At 42.1% G+C, this 14,357-nt stretch overlaps 1 protein-coding gene and 1 long non-coding RNA gene across 3 annotated transcripts in view; one reads left to right on the top strand and one right to left on the bottom strand.

Moving 5' to 3' along the window:
* SCOC (short coiled-coil protein) overlaps positions 1-14,357 on the bottom strand; it is a 21,949-nt gene that overhangs the window by 4,369 nt on the left and 3,223 nt on the right. The gene's annotated exons all lie outside the window — the stretch shown is intronic.
* The window catches only part of LOC109301172, a 20,844-nt gene continuing 7,012 nt past the window's right edge, over positions 526-14,357 (top strand). The window contains exons 1-3 of one of the 2 annotated variants that reach the window (XR_002098459.1): positions 526-722; positions 2,006-2,163; positions 8,824-9,471. This is a non-coding gene — a long non-coding RNA (uncharacterized LOC109301172). Of the gene's footprint in view, positions 723-2,005; positions 2,164-8,823; positions 9,472-14,357 lie in introns of those variants that run through there. The other variant, XR_002098460.1, reaches the window with a different exon arrangement.

Below are 14,357 nucleotides of genomic sequence, written 5' to 3'. Positions count from 1 at the left end.
CTGTGGTCCGCGGCGCCCCAGCTGCTACCCCTCGTCGCGGTTGCGCCACCGCCCCACCGCGCCTGCGCAACGCGCCCCTGGCCAGCGCCGCGCTCGCCCAGCACAAACACCCGGCAACTCGCGGAGGGGAGGGACTGAGTGACCGGTCCCCGCGGGGGGGGGCGGGGCCCTGTGGAGGAACAGCCAATGAACGAAGGGAGTCAGCCACTGGCGCTGACGTGCGCTCCGGCTCTTTGCTTGATTGGCCAAGCAGGCTCGCACTGAAGCCTGGAGAGGGGGCGCTGTCTCGAGTGTGGCCCCGCCCCTGCGTACGCGGGCGGTGGCGTCCCAAGGGTGTCACGTGTTGCGCTGCGTCACCGAACAGTCAACCGCCGGGCCAACGGCTCGGGCGGGGGGGGGAATGTCACGTGCTCAGCCCCTCTGCGGGGTAGGTGCAGGCAGGGCTCGACCTGGCACGGCCTGTGGGCTGGGTACCGTAATTACGGGCATACACGAGCTCCGCGAGACCACGCACAGTTTGTTTCTGACAGGCAGGAGGGAGGGAAAAGCTATTTCTTTGCAGTGAGCAGCAGCCAGGGAGCCCGCCCTGCCCCTTGTTCTACCCCTCCCCAGGATGGCAGCCTATTCCTGTTGGTTTCAGCCCAAAGCACCTGCCCTTGGCGTTTAAATTCAGGCCTGTTTCTAAGCTGCTGCTTTGGGGCAAAGGAGTGTGTTTTGAATAGGTAAGAGGAGGATAAATTAAATTTATAGGATACCTATCTTATAGGTGTGTGCAACTCAATCCTATAAATGAGCTAAGTTGGCCAGGTTAGGTCCTATCCACTGTATGCTTAGGTGTGTGTGGGAGGTGAAGAAATACGGTACCTTTGCCTCTGAAAGGAGGTGGGGGGATGACTCATCCAGACCCACTGACTGCAGTGTGGTAGGCAGCCAGGCCACACCAGGCCCACAGGTCAGCCACACAGCGGCTACCGTCACAGTGCAGCACTAGGGCTGCTGCTTCTAGGCCGTGTAGCACAGCCATAGAGCCGCTGCTGCTAGGTTGCGTGGCACAGCCCTACAGCTGCTGCTGCTAGGGACACTAGGGGACCTGCAAGGTGGACCCAGGGGGGTGCACAGATGCAGTTTCCTGCTCCACCGAAAGTGTAACACTCAGCTGCTGGGCAGCAGCAGCAGCATTTCTCTTCATGCAGTGCTGTGGCGGTGCATTTGTGGCTCGCTATAACCCACCCAAATCCTTCAAAACCATTCATTCAATGGGCGCTAACAACCTTCACTCCGTTTTAATGGTCCACTAATCAAGCTAGCCTTTCTTCTGCCATTCTGCAGTCCTGGTAATGTAGCTCCTATTTCACAGCCCTGCAGACTGTTTTTAACTCATTCTAATGTTACCTTTGCCTTTGCATCAATCTTAAACAGTCATGTGGCCCTAGCATATTAGGAAGGCTTCTAGTTTCTTTTTACCTGGAGAAAAGTATGTGTTGCGTTATATAGGACGATGAACCTTACCACGTGTGCCCCTTTTTTCAAAATTCTGGATCTGCCCATAGAGGCTTGTGCTGAGACTGCTGGTTAGGTGCCTCATTTTTTGCCTGAATGAGCGTCCCTGCAGTCTTGATCACCAATTTCAAACCACTGGAGGTTTTTTGTAACTTCTTAGCCTGTCTGTTGCTTGTTTCTTAGTACAGTGTTCCTGCTTGGTTTTGTGTGCTTCCTTTATGCCCGGGAGCATGGACCATAGTGCTGTACTCAATGGTATATTTACATTTGCTTTGATAATTGGCACTAGCAAGTATTAAACCTAAAAGTAACAGTTTGCAAAAAGAGCCCTTTTAACCTCTGTTTGAAACTCTTAAGGGAGTGATTTTTCATTCATGTCTGCCTAGGATGCTTTATCCAAATCTTTATTTTTCTAATTAAAAAATAAAAACTGCTGTTGGGTGCTTGCCTCTTGGATGGTGTGCTGCTCTTACCCACAATGTACTCATTCTGAATTCTGTCCTAGGGCTGATTTAGTTGGCACCAGGGGACTCCAGCAGTAGATGGAAATCCTCAGGTGGCAGAGAGCCACCGTAGGAAATGACAGCTCTCCCAGGTGATTGACTGCTCCAGCATTATGGCAAGAGGATGGACAAGGATATCCTATGTTCCAGTGATCCTCAGGTAATAGAATAGGCCTCAAAACTGTTATCATATAGTATGAATTATGTCAGCTTCCTTGCTGCTCAAATTTATTTGCAACTGACCCAGTCATTGTATCACACCAAAACTGGAGAAGTGTAAGTTTGGCTTAAAGCCATATTTGCAGTGCTTCCTAAACAGTGTGATGTGGATCAGGATCTGCAGTAAAGCTCGTGTGTTGTTTGACTTGCTCATTGGTAGACTGCGGTGAGGCTTGTGTAAGCTTACTGTTTTTGCAGTGTTTGCACAGTGCTTCAAAGGCTTTATGAAGCCCACATAACTATTAGGTATGTGACATGGTAATGCTGCATTGTCGTGATCTGGTCTCAGTCAGGCTCCTTCCTCAGTTCTGCCAATAAAGTAAGGGTGAATGAATAAAGGATGGAGCAAGAGAGACCTCTAGTGTCTAGTTAAACTAAGTAGATACCTTTCCTTTTAAATACATTCAGGAAAATTCTTCCTATTTGCATTTGGATATGTTCCTCTGGTTAAACTACAGCCCACACAATTGCTTAATATACTATCAGTTCAGAAATAGAAATGCCACTTAATTGAAGCTAGTAGTTAAGGCCTCACTGCTTTTAATCAGTATACTCTGTGTATTAAGTAAAATTGAAATGATATTGTAGCTGTAACGATGCAGGAAAAATATGAGAGGCAAGGATTTTTGTGGATGATAGCTTTTAGTTGGACCAGCTGTATAGTTGAGTGGGATACAGATAAGCTTTGGGGTATGAAGTACCCTTTCTCAGGTGAGGAGACCTGAATAAAAATCCTTGCCTTTTGCATTCCTTGTAATCAATGCAACACGCTGTGGTAAAGTAAGTTTTAATTCCAAATTTACAGTGTTATTAGTAGTATGTATCATAGCCACAAAACCAGGCAAAGTCAAATATTATATGTTGAAGAGGCCCAAGTTTATTATTATTTCTTTTTGTCCTCTAGGCTCCCTACAGATTCCATCTAAGAGCACTTTCTGTTGTGTGTTTGTGTGTGTTCACATGCACACATGTATTCACTTTTTTGAGAAATGTGCATTTCTATTCTGTTTATGCCTTGGCACACATGTCACTATGCTCTGTTGATGAATGACTTCTCAGTGCCGGGCTATTACCTCCCAAGCAATAGTTCATGTAAGCATGAGCAGGTTACTCAGTGTATGAAAGGATTTGTTCCTTCCACCCTCATTGCACAAATACTGTAATTAGAACTGCTGCAAGCTGTTTCGCTTCAGGAAAAGCCTGTTTTAAACTCTGTCATTCTCACAAATTCTTGCAAACAGGCTTCTATCTGTCACTTTGGAACTGGTCAGGGTCACCCCTTTGTTTGGCTCATTAGTGCTGCCCGCAGGAAAACCAGCAGCGTAGCCCATCTCCCCCATGTTTAATAGAATTCTTCTAGGCTCACAAACATGGGCATGTACGTATACAAATGGAGTTTTCTTACCATGTATATTCTATACAGATTTTGAACTGAGGAGGCGCTCTTCATTACTGTAGTTTCCCTCTCCCATTGTTCACTGTTTTAAGACAGAGAGCTCTGGAGCCTGCCAGGCTAGGGACAGACATTACACATACACTGGTTTAAGTGATCAGAAACTGGTTGAAACCTGTAACATTCAGTGCATGTAAACCAGTTTCAAAATTGCCAAAACTGGTTTGAGATAAACCTGGTTGAATGTAGTATTGGACCTAACTGATTTGGCTCAAACCAGTTTATGCAATATCTGTTCCAGACCCCTGTGTCCTTCCTTAGTTAGCAGTGATGGTTTGGTTGAATGAAATGAGGTGCTGCCCTGCCTTCCATTCTGGGCCCTTCAGCTGCTGAGCAAAATGTAGAACACCCTCATTTCCCATTTAAATGAATGGGAACTGAAAGCATTCATCTCTTCACAAGCGTCAGAGCTGTGAGGAGCCTGGGGTGAGAATCAAGATTTTACCCAGGCTTCTCCACAAATTATAGTGATCTTTGGCACAGTAAAACCATGAGACCTCATAGTTAGTTTCAGAAATAAAGTCTATCTTAACAATAATCATTCCACTTTTATGATTACAAGTACACACATGCAACACAAAGGAGAACAATAGGAAAGACTGCCTAATCTAATTGCTACTCTTATTTTGTAGAAACTGATTGTTGGCTCACAAAATTAGCTGCAGTTGTATAGTTTTGGTTTTATGTTTTGTTTTATTTTCTAAAGATGGAGTGGGTGTCTTGCTTGGTGTAAACTTCTCCTAGGTTTGAATATAACTGATTGTAACAATGTGTGTCCTTAGATTGTAAATCCTCTCTTTTCTGGAGCTGTCAGTTGTTGCAATTATGATTTTTTTATTTTGGGTAAGCTGGATTGGAGGTTCTGACAGGGTTTTCAGTTGATTGTAAGGGAATGTTTACAGGGGTCTTTTACTTTGCTCAGTTTGGGTGAGGATGTTTTCAAGTGCCTCTTTTTGATACTTACTGCCTTAGCCGTTGGAGAGAAATAAGGTGTTTTATCCTATTGAAGGCTTAAACTTCCCTTCCCTCCCTTCTTTATGCAGTTGCCTAGTTTTGAGGATTCAGCCGTTAGTAACCCAGATGATACAAAAGTCAACCCAATAATTCTTGATATTGTAAATATTTAAGGATCCATAGAGAGTTGGATAAATATTTCCTGGGAAGTGCTATCATAGCATAATCAAGCATATTCATTTTTGGTATCCTTAATCTTATACTAGCACATCTGTTTATGTAGGTATTTAAATGATTCCTATCATTACAATAGTATCTCAGACCAAGTCAACACAGTAAACTTACCATACTTAGAAATGACAAGCACAAAGACTGCCTCCTAAAGAAAAAGCAGTGTAGCTGTATCCGCTCAGTGCTCTTGATGGACTAGTTAGCACTGTTTAGGGAGAATGAGGTTTAGGGCACCCCCCAGCCTTCATGTGCCATGTTTCTGATTTAGGGAGGCAGCCTGCCTGGAACAGTGCAGAACATTTGAGTGCTGCTCCTAGACGGAGTAGGTTCATCACACAGGCCAGAGATGGGTGTCTCACAATCTTTAGTGTACTTGTCCTTACACCACCCTTAGTGGAAACACTAATAATTTGCCCAAACTCACTTACTCACAGGCTGTTTGCAGCAGACTGAAGAATTGAACTCTGCTGGTCCAAGCACCTCGATTATTGAATGATTCTCTAACCTCCCACATCAGAATCTAACAGATTCTGTGACTCAGTGTTTTTGAAGCTTGGGCAAGTGATTGGGGGATGCTCAGTTGACTGTAGCATCTGTAACAATCTGAGATCTAGATGGGGAAAAAGGAGGAGAATATTTCCTTTATGAATACATAGGGACAGTAAGACATGAGTATAAAGGGGACAGGAGCCTGGTCAGTATGCTAGACAGTTGGGGCAGGGAAGCTGGAAGTAAGAATGCATGTGGTACTATCTAATAGAGGGTGTTCATTTACCAGCTGACCAACTGTGCATATGGGACTGCATATCTGGAAAGTGAAGGTAAATGATTGTCAAGAAAATGCAGTGGGAGTGAGCTGGCTCTATCAGAAGCTGACAGAATATGGATAATATTTCCGTGCTTTCAGCAGAGCAAGGGCTGCGGTAAGTATGTTATTTGTTTGCTTTTTAAATTATCAGTATAGATTCTGGGAAATGTAAATAATCCTAAAAGTGATTCTGAATATCTTAAAAGAGTATATACAGTCTACTTGTATACATGTCTACAAATCCAAGTTCTCTCATCAGAGTGTTCAAGTAAATGGGTGATAAACTGGAAAATAACATTTTTTAAAAGTTGTGAAATCAACACATTATCTGCTAAACCTGGTTCCTTTGTCACTGGCCTTATTTATTTTCATTCTTCACTAATTCATGTATAGGTTGTCCACAGAGCAAGATTGGGTTCTGTGTGAACTGAACAGTTTAGAACCTCAGTGAACCTCAATGAACATAATTGTCCTCATCTGAAGAATAACCACCTTGCATTCACAGCTATATTGCAAGTAACAGTAATGCAAACATAATCCCAAATGAGGTTATGCCTTACAGGTTACTTTAAAAGAGCATGTTTTGGAATCCAAACAGGTTGGCTAAAACAGGCTAAATAAATTCTGTGTGTAGCTCATCAGACTTCCTTGGTCCATGGTGTTTTACTAACCCCTTTATACAAAATATACTTCTTACTTTTCAGAATTATTAGCATAGACCAGGTGTGTCAAATTCATCCATCCCCATGGGTTAGATAAATGGCATGGGTCTGGTCCACAGGCCAGATTGACCCATGTGTCAGATCTAGTGCGTGTCCAAGAGTGGCTAGTGTGGATGCTATGTGCAGCATGGTCCTGATCCACCTGATCAGGAGCCACATTGCCTCTGGGAGACAATGCCAGATCTGATATAGAGCAGCTGGAACAGGTGCTGCATGCAGCACTGTCCCAAAGTGGTCATGGCAGGTGCCGTGTGTCACACAGGGGCTATCCATTATGCCCCACATGTTGCCTTTGTGTTGATTCTGAGAACTGCAGGCAGCACTTGGGGCCCAGGTGATGGGGTCTTCAGGCTGGATCCAGCCCATCTTTGAAACACCTTTTACAGAGTGTTTCTTGTGTCCAGACATGTACTAAGTGCAGGCAGAAGGGATTCATTATATTCATCACCTTCTTCAAAATATTTGATAAAAAAAGCAACAGTGCTAACCCATGCCTTATACCTAAGCTTTTACCAAAAAAAATCTATGTTAATCAGTACATAAGGGTTCCCTTTGAGAAATGTTAAACAAAACAAGCTGACTACTGGGTTATATTCTTTTCTCTTCACTATTAGGTGTACAGATAATGATTTGAATTGGTGTCTGATATCACATGCACATATATGATGTCAAATCCCTCTTCCAGATCCAATCATTTTTGCCTTTCTAAAAATTAACTTTTCCTTGGCAGGGACCTAGAAGCAGCTCTGCTGCCACCTGGTTCCCTTCTTATTGAAAAGAACAAATGTAAAAGGCCAGATACTAATTTACATATGAGTACATGCAAATTAGTCATCCTTGATTTCTGTTGTTTATTTTGAGTTGTAGAGACAGTGTCTGAAATATTCACCAGAAGGTTGAGATCTATTAATGCATTTTATGCCAAATATCTTTGTTGGGGATTTTTTTGTACTTTTTTTTCTTTTTTATGAACTCTGTCCTCTGTCTTGAAGAAAATATATGCCATTAATGCAAATAATTTATTAATTACTGCAGACACTGCAAATAGATTGTTAAGCAGCACACCAAGATACTAATACTCACTCATTCCTCTTTAAAAAAAAAAAAAAAAAGGAGGATTCTTTTTATTACTGCCCTAAGTAATGTTCCACTGTTCAGCCTCTGTTTATTAAACTGTTTTTACATTACACACTAGATCATTTACTTGCGCTAAGTGGATTTTCTGACTGAAGATTTATACACACAGAGAGCTTATACTTTTTAGCAAGACATCAGTGACCCTCAAGTCACAACTGACTGAGATGTAACTAAGAACCGGTGCTAATCCATTTTTTTCTTATTAATTCTCTTTATAATATGCTCTAAGGCATTTTCCCAGACTGGGAGAGGTAGTCATGATACTGTGCCCCATATTATCTGCAACTTACAGGAACAGCAAGCTTTACTATATAAATGTAATTATCTATACTTACATGTATCCCAAGTTCCAATTAAGATTTCCTGAAACTAACTGACATTTCTGGCAAAAGGAATTAATTTTTGCAGTTTCACTGAAAAGACAATTTTCCATATAATAATAATGGCTCTCTAGCATGTAAAACATCATTAAGAGTCAAGATTATTTGAGTGGGTGAATGTGTACAATTATATGACTGATACAGTGTGAGAGAATCTCATTGTGGTTGTAGTGACAAAAGACAGTAAAAGCCTGTTATCTCTGCTGGTGAACATTCTCAGATGTTTTATTTCTCAAACCCTTGTGTGCATCATGTTTTTTCCATGATGCGCAGTATAAACTCGTAAACCATTCACTTCCTTTTTGGCAGTGTTAGAGGGACAGGAGGTGTCTGCTGATATTGAGTGATAACAGAGGCTTCACTGTTCACCATTAGAATAGAAATACATGCTCCTCTTTCCTGAACGGCAGGATGTATTTTCTGTTTTGATGAGATGAATATGACACATCACTATTTAGACCGCAGCCTTTTTTTTTTTAACTAATATTATGATGGGAAACAGAAAGATTAAAAGGAGTATAAACAGCTTGATACTTTCTACTTGCAATGCTAACTAGTATAGGCCCTTGATGGCAGATTTACTCTTTATTATCTGTAGTGGTGACAGATGGCCTTTAAGATTTTCAAGTATTACTGTTTTTGCTAGAAACCTTTACAATTATTTTTACACTTTGCCAATAACTATAAGAAGCATGTAACATGTGGCACCTTTGTGCAATTTTAGTGGCAGCTAAAATTATTTAGATGCATCAAGAATAGAACAAGTGTAGATGCACATGATTAATGTTATTCAATAACAATTTTAAAAAAGCAGTTTTGTGTGTCAAATAAAATCAAGCTGTTGCCTGCATGAATGAGTTCAGTGACACATTAATGTAACTGATCTATCTCTTATTATTTATCATTTGTATTTCAGTACTGCCTATAAGCCCCACCCCATTCTGTTATGCAGTTTACACACAAAATACGGAAGACAGTTCCCACCTCAAATAGACTGCCAGTGATCATTCACTCTTTCTTTAACTACAAGGCAATTATTTCAGTAAGAAGTTTTCAAGGAATTAACTTTCACCTGCCTGTGCAAATATATGTGCCTGCATGCACCCTCACGTGTACATATGCATGCAGCAAATGCATGGTCATTCTGGTTGCTTAGAAATACACTTGTATGAAAAATAACCCATTTTGTTCCCAAAGAAGGGCTGAACATACCTTTGACTGCCATGCACAAATTGCCTTCTGTTTAATACTATACAGGCAACCCCTGCTTAACATGGTTTCACTTAGCGCTGTTTTGCTATAGCACTCATTTAAAATTAATACCTGATTTCACTTAGTGCTAAGCCAGTTTCATTATAGCACTCAGCAAAGAAGCGGCAGCAGCGAGAAGTGATAAGTGGCAGCAAGTGGGTGGGTCGGAATGAGCATGGAGCCTGCACTGGTGCCACAGGGCCAGGGCCAGCAGGGGCCCAGGGTGGGGCAGCAGGAGCAGGGACCCAGGCTGACACACAGTGCCAGAGTGGCTAGTGGACAGGGGCGGTGGGGAGAAGCAGCAGCAGTGAGAAGCACCAATTGGGGAGGGGGGGTGGGGGGCGGACACGACAGGCATGAGTGCGGGGCCTCTGCCAGTGCCCAGGGCCAGGTCTGGCAGGGACTCAGGGTGAAGCTGCAGAAGTGCAGAGCTGGCATGTGTGGGCTGGCACATGGGGCCGGAGAGGCTGCCAGCCAGGCAGAGGGGTGGGAAGAGGTGGCGGTGCTGAGAAGCTGCAGTAAGAAGTGGCAGTAATTAATTATCTCTATTTACATTAATTCCTATGGGGAAATGGGTTTCGCTTAGCGCTGTTCTGCTTAACGCTCATTTTTTCCGGAACCAATTAAGAGCATTAAGTGGGGGTTGCCTGTACATTCTGATTATGTCTTCAAGCTAGATCAGCTGGACGCAGACCAGACTCATACAAAGCTCAAGAAAGACAGCTCCTGGACTGTACCTGAAGGATACAGCCCTACTCTGGACCTGTATATAAACTGTTTCTTCCTCCATGACTACTTTGAGATTGTAGAGAAGCAACATTTACATTACAATCTCAGTTTGCTCAAATGGAGAGCTGTAATCAGCCTTGAAAACAACTTGGATATTACCATACAACAGGCTGATAAGGTGGGGTGCCACTATTTTCATGGTCAAAACAGGGAGCCAAGAGACAACTTTCCAACATGGGGTTTTACAGACTCTTGAGAGAACCCCACAGCACAACACCAGAAGGAAGTGGATACACTCTTACAGGATCTGCCTTGGGAAACACAGGAGAAGATTACTGTTTCCAGCTCCTGGGAGCCCAGGCCAGGCAACTTTTTACTTATTAACCAAGATCCACACACCAGTGATGCCCCCTGTCTCTGGCATTGGCACCATCACAGACGAAGTTTCTGACTATGTGGGTTCTTCCCCATTTCCATGTGCCACTGGAGCTGCAAGCTGCTTGAAACATGCCAGAGATTTTTTTAAGAAACTTGTTTCTGTTGACAAGCTTCCACCTAACACAGTATTAGATACCATGGATGTCACGTCTCTGTACACTAACATCCTCCGTGAAGACAGATTATGAGCTATAAAGAACATTACAGGCAACTCTCGCCATTCGTGATGTGCAGTTTCAAATAGTGACAGCATGAATATTTGAACCCATGCTCTCTCCCCACGCATGCTCTTGCCATTCTCCCACCCCCCGCCACTGAGCATCTGTGGGAGCTCTGCACTTGCCGCCGCTGCACTCCCCCTGCCGTTCATGGACGTATTTGTGGATTTCCCCATTCATGGGGATCCCTAGAACATATCCCCAGTGAATGGCGAAGGTTTCCTGTATTCCCAGTGAGAAAATTGCTTCTGTTTTTATTACTCTCTCCCCCTGTCCTTATACCCAACTATTTCAGATTTGGGGATTCCCTATATCTATAAATGAATGGCACTGCTGTGGACACATACAAGGATGGATCCAGGTGGAGTGCAGTAGTGCAGTTGCACCCCCCTTTGATTCATGGTCCATCCAAGCTTCTATTCAGGTAGCAGTGAGAGAGTTGGTTGACTTAATGGCTCAGTATAATCTACTTGATTCTTTTTAAACTCATCATAGGTTCCCTCTTTCCTTTTTCATAGTCTTTAATAGTTCCCCTCTGCAAAATATCCTTAATTCTGCTGTCTGTTAACTGTTCGAGTAATGTATCTCCCATTTCACAGGCCTACAGGCTGTCCTTAACTCTAGCAAGAAACATTAACTCAGGTGTGGAAATGTTAACTCAGGTAAACAATAGATCAGGTGTGGAAATAATATTCAATGAAGCATTGGATGCACTATCAAGATGCTCAAGAAGGCTAGATTTTGTTTTATGAAACTGAAAGAGACATACATTTAACTATAATGACCACAGGACTAATGAAACACCATTTTTTTATTCTTTTTGCCAAGCTTGTTGTGTTTTTATTATACTATAACAAATAAATGTACATTCCAATAAAGCTGGGGGGTGGGGTTGTTTCAATCTTAAATTGAGTACTATAGTTGTAGGCTCCCAGCTTTCTAGTGAAGCTAAATGTGTCAAAGTTGTCATGGGGGACACATTTGCCCTGGCTTAAAGGCAGCACCCCAGCCTCAAATGGCATCTCCCAAGCAACAGGCTACCTAACTTCCCATCTTATCAAGCCATCCGGCTTTGCAATGGACCCAGATGCCTTCTGTGCCCTAACATCAATACAGACCACATCATCACTGGACCAAATAACAGATTTTAACATCCAAGGTTCATTCACTTGCAACTCCACCAATATCATATAGGCAATCACCTGTTTACAGTGTCCCTCTGCTATCTACATCACACAGATGTGAAAGGATCCCTACATGACAGAATTAATGATCACCGCTCTGACATTAGCTTCAGAAAGACACGCGGGCTTTTGGCAGAATGTTCTAACCTCCCTGGACAGTTGATCATTGACTTGAGGGTGGCTGTTCTTAGAAACCAGCCTGTTCTTAAAAACCAATTTGAACAGGAAATGTGGAACAAGAAATCATTCACAAACTGGGTTGTGTTAAGTATGGTTTAAAACAGGGACTATAGACTCTTATCCCATTACCTAGGTAAGCTTTGATGACTCCTTTCTTCCTACTAGTTTACTGCTTGTTTATTTGCCTCACAGCACTGCCTGCCTCTCCCCTTCTCCTCCCTCTTCCTTATCTTTTACATTCTAATTCCTCCCTTCTGCTTATCTGCTGCTTTGTGCATGCCCTTTCACAGAATCCAGTGAAGTGAGCTTCAGCTCATGAAAGCCTGTGCTATATATATCTACATTGGTTAGTCTTTAAGGTGCAAATCTACCCTGGCTTCATCAAGCTAGAGATGAGAGCCATAAATTGTATGCAAGTCTTTAAATGTTGCTAATGTTGGCCCTGTCACAAATATTGATAAATTTTTTTGCTGCTTTGACATACATAAAGCCTGAAGGAAAGTGTGAACTACAGAGAATGGTGATGGAGTTGTCTTTAAGTTTTCCTTCACTAGAAATTCATGTCTTATACCCTACCCTTCCTGGATATTACATATATATATATAGAGAGAGAGAGAGAGAGAGAGAATATTTTATTTATATATATATATATATATATATATATAATGTCACAAAAAACCCACAAACCTGTGCTCTGTTTACTTTTGATGTTCTGCACAGAATGTGGTAATACATTAGCTTCTACAATTAACACTATAGGGCATCTATACTTGTGCTCCTTGGTGGGGGGAAGGGGTATTTTAATTAGGGTGGCTCTCAGGTGCCGCTCTAATTAAAATGCCTACAGCGTCTCATGTATTCAGTGTCCCATGCTTCAAAATAGTGGTGGGAGCACTTTAAATAAATCTTATTCAGTGAACCTTGTTAAAGTGCACCTGACACCATTCTGAAATGCAGGAATGCTAATTAGAACACATCAGAGCAGGCGTCCTGCATGTGTACAAGCGCCCGTAGTGCTGAAGCTACCATTTCATTTAAATGGTTGTATAAAGGGAAATTTAGACTATATTTGGGTCTGTACATTTCTTTATGTTTGCATAATGATACAGTGAAAGAAAGGGTCTACCTTTTTTCTTAACAACTTGTGCAAATATTTCACAAGTATTTTAAATGACCACTTTCCTATAGCTTCTATATGCACCTAGAAGTCAGTGCTAATATAGTGATAGAGAAGCTTATCTCTTTCTACTGTTTTGTATTCATTGTCTGATTTCCATTAAAAGGAGAAGGATTTTTTCCCCTAACCTGGGTATTTAACAACAAAGTGGAGAAATGCTGCTGTTATGAAAGAGCAATAGATATTAAATATTCATAGCTTGCACTCAACTAATCAGAATCAGTAACCCCTGTTGCTTAGCCACAGTTCTGCTAGGTTTTTGTTGCACTGATAGTAAAGAAACATTGACATGGAAACTTGAAGTTCACATCTGTTTTTCTGATATGTTATCAGCACAAATTTAGCATATTCTTTTTCTTTCAGGCTACACATTACTTTCATCAGTATTTCTTAAGTTTGCTTTTTTTAAAAGTCTAATACGGGTAGAAAAAATAGTACAACAATTTGTTAAGACTAGTACCACTTTGTGATCTTAAATTTTAATTACTGGAACATTTGCTTCTGCCATCACATCAACTCATCCTCAAGAAAAGTCCACTTCCTTATAATTTGTTTCAAGTTACAGATACGCTTTTGATTCCCTCTTTGGGCTTGCTGTAGTCTGTTTCAGGGATTTTTTTTCTCCCTTACTCTCTTATACTCTTCCTTCTCTCACCCTGGCCCAGTTTTGCTACTTGAGGTCTAACAGCTACTTGAGGTTTAACAGCTTTTTAACCCTTTTCTTTAACAGCTTCTGTCCTACAGAGTTATAAAATTAGTGCTAACGTAAGCTTTGAAAAACATCTAAAACCTTATGTTTCAGTGGTTAGCCAGTCGTTACTGGGAGCAGGATATTTCTTTAACCTCCCTCTGAAGCACCTGTTGTTTGCCACTGTCGGAGATGGGACCTGAGATGAGATGGACAGAGGGTTGGATTCACTCACGCTGTTCCTATGGTTCTGGCTAAGTATTTCCATGTGTGCCTGCCTCCCTTATTCCTCTGATTTAAAAATTGCATCTGAACGTACTTTCTTTTCTGTGCAGTAAGTCTTAATTTCTCTTTCCTCTGCTTTTATTAATTGTTGCTCCTGCAATAATTAATTAATACCCCGGTACAAAAATCTAGGTCAGTAGTAGACCTGTCCTTCATCTCTGGATTTACTGGTGCCACGGAAGCCCGAATGTGGTACATTTCAATGCAAAACATATTTATTTGGGTTAGCACCTGCTTATTTCCAGGTTGTGGTTTTATATTTGAGCTCACGGCTTTTTTGTTGTTGGTTGGGGGGGGGGG

Source organism: Gavialis gangeticus, unplaced genomic scaffold (genome assembly GCF_001723915.1).
Source record: "Gavialis gangeticus isolate Ggan-Ray unplaced genomic scaffold, GavGan_comp1, whole genome shotgun sequence".
Classification (NCBI taxonomy): Eukaryota; Metazoa; Chordata; order Crocodylia; family Gavialidae; genus Gavialis; species Gavialis gangeticus.
The sequence above is the reverse complement of the archived record's forward strand: the minus strand, read 5'-3'. Positions and strand labels throughout refer to the sequence as shown.